We start from the raw sequence: 14,409 nt of genomic DNA, 5'->3' as shown, positions 1-14,409 counted from the left end.
GCAAGATGTCTCATGGGGATGGACCTCCTCCTATCTTTGAGGGAGATGACTTTCCATATTGGAAAATCCGCATGGAGGCGTACTTAGAAGCTCTAGACGTTGGTATTCTTAGAGCCGCCTCACAAGGCTTTCCAAAACCTCGAGATGCTACTAACTTACAAGGCGATGAGGTTAACTATGAAAAATGGAATGCAAAGGCTCAAAACACCATCTTTAGAGGCCTTTGCAAAGATGTGTTCAACCACGTAAGGAACCACAAAGGCACCCATGCACTATGGTCAGACATTTGTGCGCTCCATGAGGGAACCAAGAGTGAGCATGAGGAACGCTATCATCTTGTGATTAAAAAGCTAAATTCATTTGAGATGCTTCCCAAAGAATGTGCTAATGAGATGTATTCACGTTTGAATCTTCTTGTAGAGGAAGTCAATGGGCTTGGACTTACTCAAATGTCACCATCCGACGTTGTGAGAAAGATCTTGAGTGTCCTCCGCATTGACAAATATGGGCATATTGTGACCGTGTTACACCAAGGTGATCTTTCCACTGCTACACCGACACAAATCTTGGGAAAGATCAATGCTCATGAGATGTACATACACATCATGCCACAAGATGGCTCATCCTCTACCAAGAAGAAAGAGAAGGACTTAGCATTCAAAGCTAGCCAAGACAAGGGCAAAGCAAGACTTGAGTATGAGAGCTCAAGTGATGAATAAGATGAAGATGAAAATCTTGCTCTCATGATGAAGAAAGCCGCCAAGATGCTAAAGAAGCTAAACAAGAGTGGCATCAAGTTCGACGGCAAGAAGAAGAAGTTCTTCACAAGCTCTAGAAGAAAGCCAATCTCCAAAATGGATTGCTTCAATTGTGGTAAACTTGGTCATTTAGCACATCAATGCCCCAAGCCCAAGAAAGACAAGTTCAAGAACAAGAATAAGGGCAAGAAAGATGACTCAAGTAATGAAGATGAAGATGAGAAGAAGAAGAAGAACAAGCCTTATAAGAAGAGAGATGGCAAAAAGAGGGACTTCCACAAGAAGAAGAAGAGTGGAAAGGCCTACATCGTCGGTGATTGGCTCATGGACATTGATTCATCTAGTGGATCATCCAATGATGATAGTGACAATGAGAAGGTGGATGCCATTGCTATTGATCTTCCATCTTCACCGCCACCATCGCCATCATCCTCTACACACCTATGCCTTATGGCCAAGGGTGAATGCAAGGTAACTAATAATGATGATAGTAGTGATGATGAGTAAGCTAGTGATGATGATAGCAATAGCGATGATGATGATTCACCTTCATATGATGATCTTGTCAAAATACTAAGAAAATACACTAAGATCATTAGAAAGAGTAGAGCTAAAAATGAAAAGCTTGATGCTAAAAATGATTCACTCTTAGCAAAGTGCGATACATTGGAAAAGGCTAATGATGAGCTTAGAGAAACTAATGATGCTATATCATCCAAACTCAGGGAGCTCAAATCTTCTAAGAAAGAGCTTTAAGATAAACATGATAAACTTGAGTGGGTGCACAATGAGCTCATCACTAGCCACAATAAGCTAAAAGATGAGTATATAACTCTTAAGATCAATCATGATACTCTTGTTATTGCTTAAGAATTTTTACCAAATGGGCCACATGATGCTACTAACCATGTTGTTAAGATTGATATAGCTACATCATGTGATGATTTGATTGATGAGAGCATTGAGCAAGGATCTAGTGGCAAAGGCAAGCAAGTGGTTGAGTGCAATGACTATGATGAATATGTCAAGCTCAAGAACACAAATGAAAAGCTCATGAAAGATCTTGAAGAAATGAAAAGCCACAACACCATTGTGCTAGAAACTCTTGATCATGACAAAGAGTTGATCCTTGAGAATGAGAAACTCAAAGAAAAAAACAAGAAGCTCAAGGAAGAGAAGAAAGATGATGCTCTAAAGGAAGAAAATAAGAAGCTCAAGTTGGAGAAAGAGCATCTCAAGATTGGGTTGAGCAAGTTTGCTAGAGGCAAGCACCTCCAAAGTGAGCTACTCATGAACACCATCATGAAGATGGATAAAAGTGGCATTGGATATATGGCAAGTGTAGAGAAGAAGAAGGCTCAAGTTCAACAACAACAATCAAAGCCAAAGCCAAAGCCAAAGAGATGTTTTGAGTGTGGACAAGAAGGCCACTATGCTTATGAGTGCCAAACTCCACCGCCACAACCCTTGCCCAAGCATGCTAGACCCTTTGCCTTCAATGCTCACTACATGCTTAGAAAAGACTCTAGTGGAAAGATGAAAGTCATGTTCCTAGGACCTCCTAACAAGAATAGGCCTAAGAAGATTTGGGTGGCTAAGTCACTTGTTGAGAAGGTGAAGGGCCCTCAACAAGTTTGGATTCCTAAAGCTTGAATCTCTTGTGTGTAGGTGAACTGTAACACCCAAAAAATGACATTCTTTTAAAATAGCTAAATATGATTTATTTATGCAAATATGTGTGCATTAAAAGATAGGGAAATAATAAATTTTGTGGAATTAAAATTTAAAAATAAGGTTAGAAACTTTTTGATGCATACATGCTGCTGCATATCATTTTGTGAATGTTAGGAATTTATTAAATATTTCAAAAAGAATTGAAATTTGAATTTAAAAAGGGATTTGGAAAATAGTAGAAAAAGAAAAGAAAAGAATCATTTTTCCCCTCCCTTCTTGAACTTCGGCCCGCAGGCCTTCTCTCCTTCCCCCGCAGCCCAGCGCCAGCCGCCGGCCCAGCACCGCTGCCGGCCTAGCACAACCGCCAGCCCAGCCACCGCACCTTCCTCATGCCCGCAGCCGCTGACCGCCCGGCCCCACTTGTTGGGACCGTCCCCTTCCCCGCGCGGCTCGGCAACCGCCCGCGCTCGGCGTCTGAGCAACCACCGCCCACGACGGGTGGTCATGGGAGCGTCCCCCCTACTCCTCCGCCTTGTTAAATAGCAGCCGAGCCCCCCCCCCCCTTCGTGCCCCCTGCTGCTCCCCATTCCATTTTCTTCGCACTCGCCGTGCACGGAAGCCGTTGCTACCGAGCCAAAGGTGGCCGGGAATCCGCCGTCCACACCTTCGCACGGACCGCCGCCGCCGAGCTTCCCCATCCTCATTCTTCCCCGCGGTGAGAATCCCCTGGCCTCCCTCTATCTTTTGGTACCGCTAGTTTCATTTTTCTTGGCTTCTAGATGCCCTAGCCGCGAGCTCCACAAGCTTTGGCCACCGGCCATGGCGGCCACCACGCTACCCGCATCTTCCGGCCACCGTATCGGCATGGCCGAGACCCCCTACTTCCCCCGCTTACCCCGGTGCTCTCAGTTTCTCATTTGGTGAACCCTAGCCCCCTAACCACGCGTGCCTGAGACCTCCGCGCCGCCGGCCATGGTGCTTTGCCGCCAGCGTTACTGTGCCGGCCGGGTCTCTCTCTCTTCTCTCCCCTTGTTCGATTCTAGCCATCCGTTTTCAGATCAGCGGTCAAGATTAGAAGATACCTCTTCGGAGGTCAAATAGCTAAAGAGACCCTCGGTTTACATCTAATTGAACCCGCAGTCCAAGGCGTAGTTCCCCGAATGCGCATTCTCGTTTGGAAAACGTAAACTTCATGGCTTAAGTCAAAAATACGTTTTCAGTATTTACAGAAATGCCATTTGAACTGTTTCGCTTATAAAATTGTCGTTTTAGCTCCGAATTGATCCATTCAAATCGTGTTAGCTTCGTAATTCCATAACCTACATGTTAGAACCACTGTTAGTGAAGTTTGGAACTTTTTAAATTCATGGTTAGATTTAATTAAATATATTGCTATAGGAAACCCCATTTAAATCATAGCTTTCGCATTTTAGCTCCGTTTTTCGTGAATTTCGCGTTGACGTGATCGTAGTGAGACGTAGATTATTTTCACAAACATTTTATCTTGTTTTCTATACTGTCGGTGTATTGTTCTAATAATAGGAATGTTTGCTTTGCATGAATGCTTTTGGAATGTTGTATGTTGCCGTGTTGGTCGTGTTCAGACGGTGAGGAGAACGTTGGAGATCAGGAATTCTTCGACGACCAGCAGGACCAGCAAGAGTTTGTGAACCAAGGCAAGTATAGCATGGGCCTACCTTGATGTCCTATTTCACCTTAATCAATTACTCATTTGCATGTGTCTAATTTTGATACCCGTAAGGACATCCTAGTGATTGTATATCCTGTTCCTTGTCTCCTATGGGTTAAATGCATATGGGTAGATTGCTAGTGCTCTAACTGAACTTGATAAACATGATGACGAATGATTCTATGGGACTAAGAGTTTAACATGAATTATATCAACTGTTCCATAGGGCGAAAGTGCAAATGACCTTTGATCATGTTGCTCCCAGCCCTCCATAAGGACTTATCTATCGGCAAAAGCTGGGACTGACAGTGCAACCGGGAGAATCATATGGCTCTGACTTTAGCTCAGTAATAGGATCTTTTCTAGCTAGTTAGAGGTTACCTTTTTGGCGCAAATGGGGCTTGCCACGTTGGGTATAGGGCTGCCTCTGTTCCTATGAGTATAGCCGCGATAGATATGTGCCATAGGAAAGGGGGGTTCCTACATCTGCTTGCCAAGGAAACCTAGCAGCCCTAACTTGTTAGGGAAACCTATGAAATGGCTTCATAGTATACCCTGCCCGCTCACCTTGGTAGTGACATGGGAGTAATTAACCTGGGCATATGGGGATCACGACTTGCGGTGAATGTGCACCACCTCTGCAGAGGGTAACAAACTATTATAACAGCCGTGCTCACGGTCACGAGCGGCCCGGAAAACTCGCAGAATAACTGGATACTTGATGATGTTCATTTAAGATGTTCTATGATGATATATGATACACTTTACACTGATATATGTTCTTATGGGATTAAATGGGAGCTTAAGCATAATTTGATAATATCTGATAATAAAAGCTTGTCGTACTAAAAATGCTAACTGCAGTAAACCAGAGTCAATCCTTTTTGAGCTTCATAACCCCATGTTAGCTTGTTAAGTACGGGATGTACTTACACTTGTTTATTTTCTTTATTTGGATAAAAATCTCGGATGGGTAACAGATGACAACGGGTATGAGGATTTCCTGGAGGATTTTTAGGCTTGTGGTCAACTAGTTGACCTTCCCTGTGATGAAGCCCACGAGAGTTTATTATCTTTTATTTTTCCGCCGTGTGATGTAAGACTAAGTTGTATTATGGATGTGATGTAAGAGACACCATGATGATACTTTATATGATTTGTCGACTTGTGTGTGTGACTGTTTCCTGGGCACACATGAGTATTGTGCATTCAATTTTATCCTTAAAATTGGGTGTGACAAATTGGTATCAGAGCCGTGTTGACTGTAGGACGCAAGCCTAGTTAGAAAACGGTCGTTTTAGCATCTTTGCTCCTATGGTTTCTTGCTTACTGTCTTATTCTTGTTATTTTATTAAAACATTTATGCTTTTCATACCTTAATCTATTATTTAAAATTGTTGATTCTAATTCTATCTCACTTTAAATCTATAGATGTCTCATAATCTGAAGACTGCTCGCCTCAGCACCGCCGGCTATTGTGCCATGTTCACCCTGCGTGCCCCACAGGCGGAGAGGGAGATTGTGATCATCTCCGACGACGAGGAGATGGCTACACCAACGCCTACACCTGCTCCTACACTAGTCGCCGTGCCAGTCTATCCTGTTGTAGCTACACCTGAGGAGTCGACGGCTACTTCCCCTACACCTGCACCATCCCCAGTTGTTCCCGTGGTGGAGGAGGAGATTGGCTGGAAGTGCAAGTACTACTTCAAGCCAGCCCCAGAGATAGCCTACTACCACACCCTCCTCACTCACGTGCTGGACGACTACTACCCCGACTTGCACGCCTCCATCAGCTACCACTACGCCGAGTACTAGCATCCATTGGAGGCTACCTTCTGGAAGGTAGAGCTGGTGGTCACCGCTTGGAACGATATCAAGAATGGACATGAGGTGGAGACTGTCCACTGTGCCCCTGCCAGGAGAGCCCATGCTTTGGATGGCATGGAGGATGCATCACAGAACGCCTACAACCACTACCATGGTCGTCGCTTTGAGGCCATGAGGGAGGATCACTTCAGGTTCCTTCCTCGAAATGATCATGAGGGTGTTTGGCAGGTTTTGGCTCCACCAGAGAGTGACCCAACTTTGGAAGCAACGGTGCAGCATATCCACGCTATGCAGGGGGTGGATGAGGAAATCAAAGGAGAACTGTGTGCATCTCAGAGGGCTTAGAGACGTCTTCAGAAGCAAGTGGATGAACTTCGAGCACAACTTGGGCAGCCTTCGATCTACAAGAAGAAGCGCCAGTCCTTCACCATGATTGACACCGCTCCATAGGTGTTAGGTGCCTTGATCTAGATTACCACGTCGTTAGTTCGTGTTTCTTATTTAGTCTTGTTGGTCTTGTAAACTTGGTTGATTAGATGTTTAATTTGTGAACTTGGTTGATTTGGTATTTTGCTTGATTGCTGGAAGTTTGTGGGCATGTCCACAACTTCCTTAGATTGGAACTTTAAGTTTAGAATGAAATCTTAATGCAGATGTCTCGCTTTATCTTATTTCTGCTGTGCTGATTTCTGGAGCAGCCTATGTTCTTTATCTGGTATCTTGGAATCTGGGTTGTCAAAAATTCTGAAATTTTTGTGGAGATAACTAGACCTCTGTATCTTTCAAATGTCTCTGGAATCACGTCAATATCTGTTCATGTTTGTGAGATCTAGCTGACACAAGTTGATGTTCCTGCGCTGACTGGAACCCAGAACAGTTTTGGTTTAGCTCTACTTTTGACCATGTGCGTGTCAGAATTTGTAAAAGTGATCTAAATAAAAGTTGTAGCTGATCTTCTAAGCTTTCTAACAAATCTTGGTACACCTCTATTGGATCTGTGAAACTCGAGTTATAACAGTTTTACTGAACTGCTGAATTTGAATCTTGTCCAGAAAATTCTCAGCATTGTTTCTTATCTTTTGTAAGCACTCTATAATTGGAAAAATCTCTAAATTTTGCATATTTGTTGGAAAACAGATGGCCGCAAGAGGAGGAAGAGGCAGAGGTCGTGGTCATGGGCGTGATGCTCTCATAAATCCACCACCGCCACCTGTGACCATGGAACAAATATTGGGGATGCAAGCGCAGCTAATGCAAGCTATGATGCAGCGCTTGGACAATGAACCTGCATGAGGTCCACCGCCTGTTCAGGTCAGAGATAAGCATGGGGAGTTTATGAAAGGTCGACCACCAGTGTTCACCCATGCCTCAGACCCTATGGAGGCAGATGATTGGTTGTGTGCTATGGAGAAACAACTAAACATAGCACAATGCAACGACCTTGAGAAGGTGTTGTACGATTCCAGGCAACTCCAAGGAGCTGCTCAGGATTGGTGGGAATCATTCCAGTTTGGACGTCCCAACAATGCTCCTATAATCACTTGGTAGGAATTCAAGGACAATTTTCGGTCATACCATATTCCTGATGGACTAGTGGAATTGAAGCAGGAAGAATTCCGATCCCTCAAGCAAGGATCAATGACTGTGGCGGAGTATCGGGACAAGTTCGCACAACTATCATGCTATGCTCCAAATGACATAGCGGATGACAAGGATAAGCAACGCCATTTCCTCAAGGGACTCTATGATGGACTGCAGCTCCAGCTGATGTCTAATACATACCCTAACTTCTAGTCTTTGGTGAATCGCGCTATCGTGATTGACGATAAGCGCAAGGAGATGGAAGCTAAGAAGAGAAGGCTCCAAGGGCAAGCTTCTAGAAGCAACACTCGCCCATGTGCTTATCCCCAGCAAGGTTTCTAGTAGCGAAATCAAGGACCAACTCACTAGGGAAACCGTGGTTAGTATCCTCAGCGGAACCAGTTCCAGCAACGCCCTCAGTACCAGCAACAGTTTGGGAATCAGCGTCCCCCGCAATAGACCAGCAATCTTGCAACATGCCAAGGAGTGCCCAACAATGCTCCTATGAAGAGTGGTGCACCCAATAATCCCAATGCCTGCTACCGATGCGGAGAAGTAGGTCACTATGTTCATCAGTGTCCTAAGAAGCAGAACCAACAAGCACCTCAGAACCAGACCAACAGTCAGAAGTTCAACGCCCGACCACCTCACACTACGAAGGTGAATTATGTGTCTTCTGATGCAGCTCAGGAGACACCTGAGGTCATGCTGGGTACGTTCAGCGTCAACTCTATCTTTGCTACCGTACTTTTTGATTCTGGTGCTTCGCATTCTTTTATCTCCCAAGCTTTTGTTAGAATGCATAGCATACCTTTGTGTGCTATGAAAAAACCCATACTAGTAAATTCCCCGAGAGGTAGTATGCCCGCTTCTTATTGGAGCCTCTCAACTAGCATTTCCTTAAGGGGGGTAGACTTCAAAGTGAAGCCTATTGTGTTGAGAACAGCCAGAATTGATCTTATTCGGGGAATGGATTGGATGAAACAACACCGGGCAGTGATTCAGTGTCAGGAGAAATCTGTGGTTGTGACATCACTCAATGGAGATAGAATCTGTGTAGAAGTGGTAGTGCAAGCTCAGCCTACAGCCACAGTGAATCAGCTAGATGGTGAAGTCAATGAACAAGATCGTGTCGTGGAGGAGTTCCTGGATGTCTTCCCTGATGACTTGCTAGGTATGACACCTGACCGAGACATTGAATTCATTATTGAATTATTACCTGGAACTGCACTAATAGCTAAACGTCCATATAGAATGGGAGTTAATGAATTAGAAGAGCTTAAGAAACAACTAAAAGAGTTGCAAAAAAAAGATTTCATACGCCCCAGTTCTTCCCCGTGGGGGGCACCTATGATCTTTGTGGATAAGAAGGATGGTAGTCAACGAATGTGTGTGGATTACCGCTCACTTAATGAGGTTACAATCAAGAATAAATACCTGTTGCCTAGGATTGATGATTTGTTTGATCAGTTGAGAGGAGCACATGTGTTCTCCAAGATTGATCTCCGCTCAGGGTATCATCAACTTAAGATTCGAAACTCGGACATACCCAAGACAGCATTCACTACACGGTATGGATTATATGAGTACACTGTTATGTCTTTTGGATTGACCAATGCACCTGCATACTTCATGTATCTGATGAATAAGGTGTTCATGGAGTTTCTAGATAAATTTGTGGTAGTATTCATAGATGACATACTAATATTCTCCAAGACTGAAGAAGAACATGCTGAACACATAAGGTTGGTCTTGCAAAAGCTTAGAGAACATAAGTTGTACGCTAAGCGGAGCAAGTGTGAGTTTTGGTTAAGGGAAGTCTCTTTTCTAGGTCATGTAGTCTCCAATGGTGGAATAGCAGTGGATCCAGGCAAAGTGCAAGATGTATTGAATTGGAAACCACCAACCACTATAAGTGAGATTCGTAGCGTTTTGGGATTAGCTAGATATTACCAAAGGTTCATTGAAGGTTTTTCCAAGCTAGCCAAGCCTATGACAGCTCTGTTGGAAAAGAATGCTAAGTATGTATGGTTGGATAAATGCCAGGCAAACTTTGAAGAGCTAAAGAAGAGATTGACTATAGCTCTAGTATTAATCTTGCCCGATTTAAGCAAGAACATCTCTATATATTGTGATGCATCCCGTTTGGGTCTTGGATGTGTGCTTATGCAAGAAGGAAGAGTGGTGGCATATGCATCTAGACAATTGAGGAAGCATGAGTTGAATTATCCTACTCATGACTTGGAATTGGCAGCTGTGGTTCATGCTTTGAAGATCTAGAGACATTATCTAATTGGACATAAGAGTGATATCTATACTGATCATAAGAGTTTGAAGTATATCTTTACCCAATCATATCTGAATCTGAGACAACGTCGTTGGTTGGAATTGATCAAAGACTATGATTTGGAAGTGCATTATCACTCGGGAAAGGCAAACGTCGTAGCTGATGCACTTAGCAGAAAGAGCTATGCCAATGGACTTCAGATAACATCTATGTCAGCAGAGTTGTGTGCTAAAATGAAGTATCTCAATTTGAACCTAGTCACTAATGCAATGGAATTGGTGATAGAGCCTACTTTGGAACAAGAGATACGCAAAGGTCAATTGGAGGATGAAAAACTTAAAGAGATAGCAGAGAATGTAGTGCTTGGAAAGGCACCCAGATTCAGAATGGATAAGAATGGTACTCTTTGGTCTAGGAAAAGGATATGTGTACCTAAAGTGAAAGCTATCTGAGATGCAATTCTGCAAGAGGCCCATGAGTCTGCTTACTCTATACATCCCGGAAGTACCAAGATGTACTTGGATCTCAAGGAGAAGTATTGGTGGTATGGTTTGAAGAGAGATGTGGCAGAATATGTGGCTTTGTGTGACACTTGTCAAAGAGTGAAAGCTGAGCATCAAAGACCTGTAGGATTACTACAACCAATGAAGATTCCTGAATAGAAATGGGAAGAAGTTGGTATGGATTTTATTGTAGGACTGCCCCACACTCAAAGAGGTTATGATTCAATATGGGTAATAGTGGATCGACTCACCAAGGTTGCTCATTTTTACCAATCAAGACTACCTATAATGGTGCAAGATTAGCAGAGTTGTACATGGAAAGAATAGTGTGCTTACATGGTGTTCCCAAGAAAATTGTGTTGGATAGAGGCACCCAATTTACATCGCAATTCTAGCATAAAGTACATAGATCTTTGGAAACAAAGTTGAATTTCAGTTCTGCTTACCACCCGCAAACTAATGGACAGACTAAAAGGATCAACTAGATTTTGGAAGATATGTTGAGAGCTTGTGCACTTTAGTATGGTGATAGTTGGGATAAGAGTCTGCCTTACGTAGAGTTCTCGTACAACAACAGTTATCAGAAGAATCTCAAGATGGCACCTTTCGAGGCGTTGTATGGGCGTAAGTGTAGAACGCCTTTGTTCTGGAATCAGACTGGAGAAACTCAAGTGTTTGGACCCGATGTCCTTAGAGACGTGGAAGAACAAGTGAGAATGATTATAGACAATTTGAGAGTAGCTCAGTCCCAACAGAAGAGTTACGCTGATACTCGCAGAAGAGAGCTGACTTTCGAGATTGGTGATTATGTGTACTTGAAGGTGTCACCAATGAGAAGTGTGAGAAGATTCAATATGAAGGGAAAATTAGCGCCAAGGTATATAGGACCTTTTAAGATCCTAGAGAGACGTGGAGAAGTAGCTTATCAGTTGGAACTGCCTGAGAGTTTGTCAGGTGTGCACGACGTGTTCCATGTTTCCCAATTGAAAAAGTGTTTGAGGGTACCAGAAGAGCAGATTCCTTTGGAAGAACTTGCTATCAAGGAAGATCTTACTTATGAAGAGTATCCGATAAAGATCTTGGAAACTGCCAAAAGAGTTACAAGAAGCCGAACTGTAAAGATGTGCAAGGTGCAGTGGAATCGATATACAGAGGATGAGGCTACTTGGGAAAGAGAAGAGGATCTGAGAAAGACTTATCCCTAACTATTTGAGTAAGCAATCACCCGAATCTCGAGGACGAGATTCATCTTAAGGGGGGTAGAATTGTAACACCCTAAAAATGACATTCTTTTAAAATAGCTAAATATGATTTATTTATGCAAATATGTGTGCATTAAAAGATAGGGAAATAATAAATTTTGTGGAATTAAAATTTAAAAATAAGGTTAGAAACTTTTTGATGCATACATGCTGCTGCATATCATTTTGTGAATGTTAGGAATTTATTAAATATTTCAAAAAAATGAAATTTGAATTTAAAAAGGGATTTGGAAAATAGTAGAAAAAGAAAAGAATCATTTTTCCCCTCCCTTCTTGAACTTCGGCCCGTAGGCCTTCTCTCCTTCCCCCGCAGCCCAGCGCCAGCCGCCGGCCTAGCACCGCTGCCGGCCCAGCACAGCCGACAGCCCAGCCACCACGCCTTCCTCGCGCCCGCAGCCACTGACCGCCCAGCCCCACTTGTCGGCGCCGTCCCCTTCCCCGCGCGGCTCGGCAACCGCCCACGCCCGGCATCTGAGCAACCGCCGCCCATGACGGGTGGTCATGGGAGCGTCCCCCCCACTCCTCGGCCTTGTTAAATAGCAGCCGAGCCCCCCCCCCCATGCGCGCCCCCTGCTACTCCCTGTTCCTTTTTCTTCGCACTCGCCGTGCACGGAAGCTGTTGCTGTCGAGCCGAAGGTGGCTGGGAATCCGCCGTCCACACCTTCACATAGACCGCCGCCGCCAAGCTTCCCCATCCTCATTCTTCCCCGCGGTGAGAATCCCCTAGCCTCCCTCTATCTTCCGGTACCGCTAGTTTCATTTTTCTTGGCTTCTAGATGCCCTGGTCGTGAGCTCCGCAAGCTTTGGCCGCCGGCCATGGCGGCCACCGCTCTACCCGTGTCTTCCGGCCACCGTATCGGCATGGCTGAGACCCCCTACTTCCCCCGCTTACCCCGATGCTCTCGGTTTCTCATTTGGTGAACCCTAGCCCCCTAACCGTGCACGCCTGAGACCTCCGCGCCGCCGGCCATGGTGCTTTGTCACCGGCGTTACTGTGCCGGCCGGGTCTCTCTCTCTTCTCTCCCCCGGTTCGATTCCAGCCGTCCATTTTCAGATCAGCGGTCAAGATTAGAAGATACCTCTTCGGAGGTCAAATAGCTAAAGAGACCCTCGGTTTACATCTAATTGAACCCGCAGTCCAAGGCGTAGTTCCCCGAATGCGCATTCTCGTTTGGAAAACGTAAACTTCACGGCTTAAGTCAAAAATACGTTTTCAGTATTTACAGAAATGCCATTTGAACTGTTTCGCTTATAAAATTGTCGTTTTAGCTCCGAATTGATCCATTCAAATCGTGTTAGCTTCTTAATTCCATAACCTACATGTTAGAACCACTGTTAGTGAAGTTTGGAACTTTTTAAATTCATGGTTAGATTTAATTAAATATATTGCTATAGGAAACCCCGTTTAAATCATAGCTTTCGCATTTTAGCTCCGTTTTTCGTGAATTTCGCGTTGACGTGATCGTAGTGAGACGTAGATTATTTTCACAAACATTTTATCTTGTTTTCTATACTATTCGTGTACTGTTCTAATAATAGGAATGTTTGCTTTGCATGAATGCTTTTGGAATGTTGTATGTTGCCGTGTTGGTCGTGTTCAGACGGTGAGGAGAACATTGGAGATCAGGAATTATTCGACGACCAGCAGGACCAGCAAGAGTTTGTGAACCAAGGCAAGTATAGCATGGGCCTACCTTGATGTCCTATTTCACCTTAATCAATTACTCATTTGCATGTGTCTAATTTTGATACCCGTAAGGACATCCTAGTGATTGTATATCCTGTTCCTTGTCTCCTATGGGTTAAATGCATATGGGTAGATTGCTAGTGCTCTAACTGAACTTGATAAACATGATGATGAATGATTCTATGGGACTAAGAGGTTAACATGAATTATATCAACTATTCCATAGGGCGAAAGTGCAAATGACCTTTGATCATGTTGCTCCCAGCCCTCCATAAGGACTTATCTATCGGCAAAAGCTAGGACTGACAGTGCAACCGGGAGAGTCATATGGCTCTAACTTTAGCTTAGTAATAGGATCTTTTCTAGCTAGTTAGAGGTTACCTTTTTGGCACAAATGGGGCTTGCCATGTTGGGTATAGGGCTGCCTCTGTTCCTATGAGTATAGCCGCGATGGATATGTGCCATAGGAAAGGGGGGTTCCTACATCTGCTTGCCAAGGAAACCTAGCAGCCCTAACTTGTTAGGGAAACCTATGAAATGGCTTCATAGTGTACCCTGCCCGCTCACCTTGGTAGTGACATGGGAGTAATTAACCCGGGCATATGGGGATCACGACTCACGGTGAATGTGCACCACCTCTGCAGAGGGTAACAAACTGTTATAATAGCCATGCTCACGGTCACGAGCGGCCCAGAAAACTCATAGAATAACTGGATACTTGATGATGTTCATTTAAGATGTTCTATGATGATATACGATACACTTTACACTGATATATGTTCTTATGGGATTAAATGGGAGCTTAAGCATAATTTGATAATATCTGATAATAAAAGCTTGTCGTACTAAAAATGCTAACTGCAGTAAACCAGAGTCAATCCTTTTTGAGCTTCATAACCCCATGTTAGCTTGTTAAGTACGGGATGTACTTACACTTGTTTATTTTCTTTATTTGGATAAAAATCCTGGATGGGTAACACATGACAACGGGTATGAGGATTTCCTAGAGGATTTTTAGGCTTGTGGTCAACCAATTGACCTTCCCTGTGATGAAGCCCATGAGAGTTTATTATCTTTTATTTTTCCGCCGTGTGATGTAAGACTAAGTTGTATTATGGATGTGATGTAAGAGACACC

Source organism: Miscanthus floridulus, chromosome 1, assembly GCF_019320115.1.
Source record: "Miscanthus floridulus cultivar M001 chromosome 1, ASM1932011v1, whole genome shotgun sequence".
In the NCBI taxonomy this organism is placed as follows: Eukaryota; Viridiplantae; Streptophyta; class Magnoliopsida; order Poales; family Poaceae; genus Miscanthus; species Miscanthus floridulus.
Note: the sequence above shows the minus strand (reverse complement) of the source record.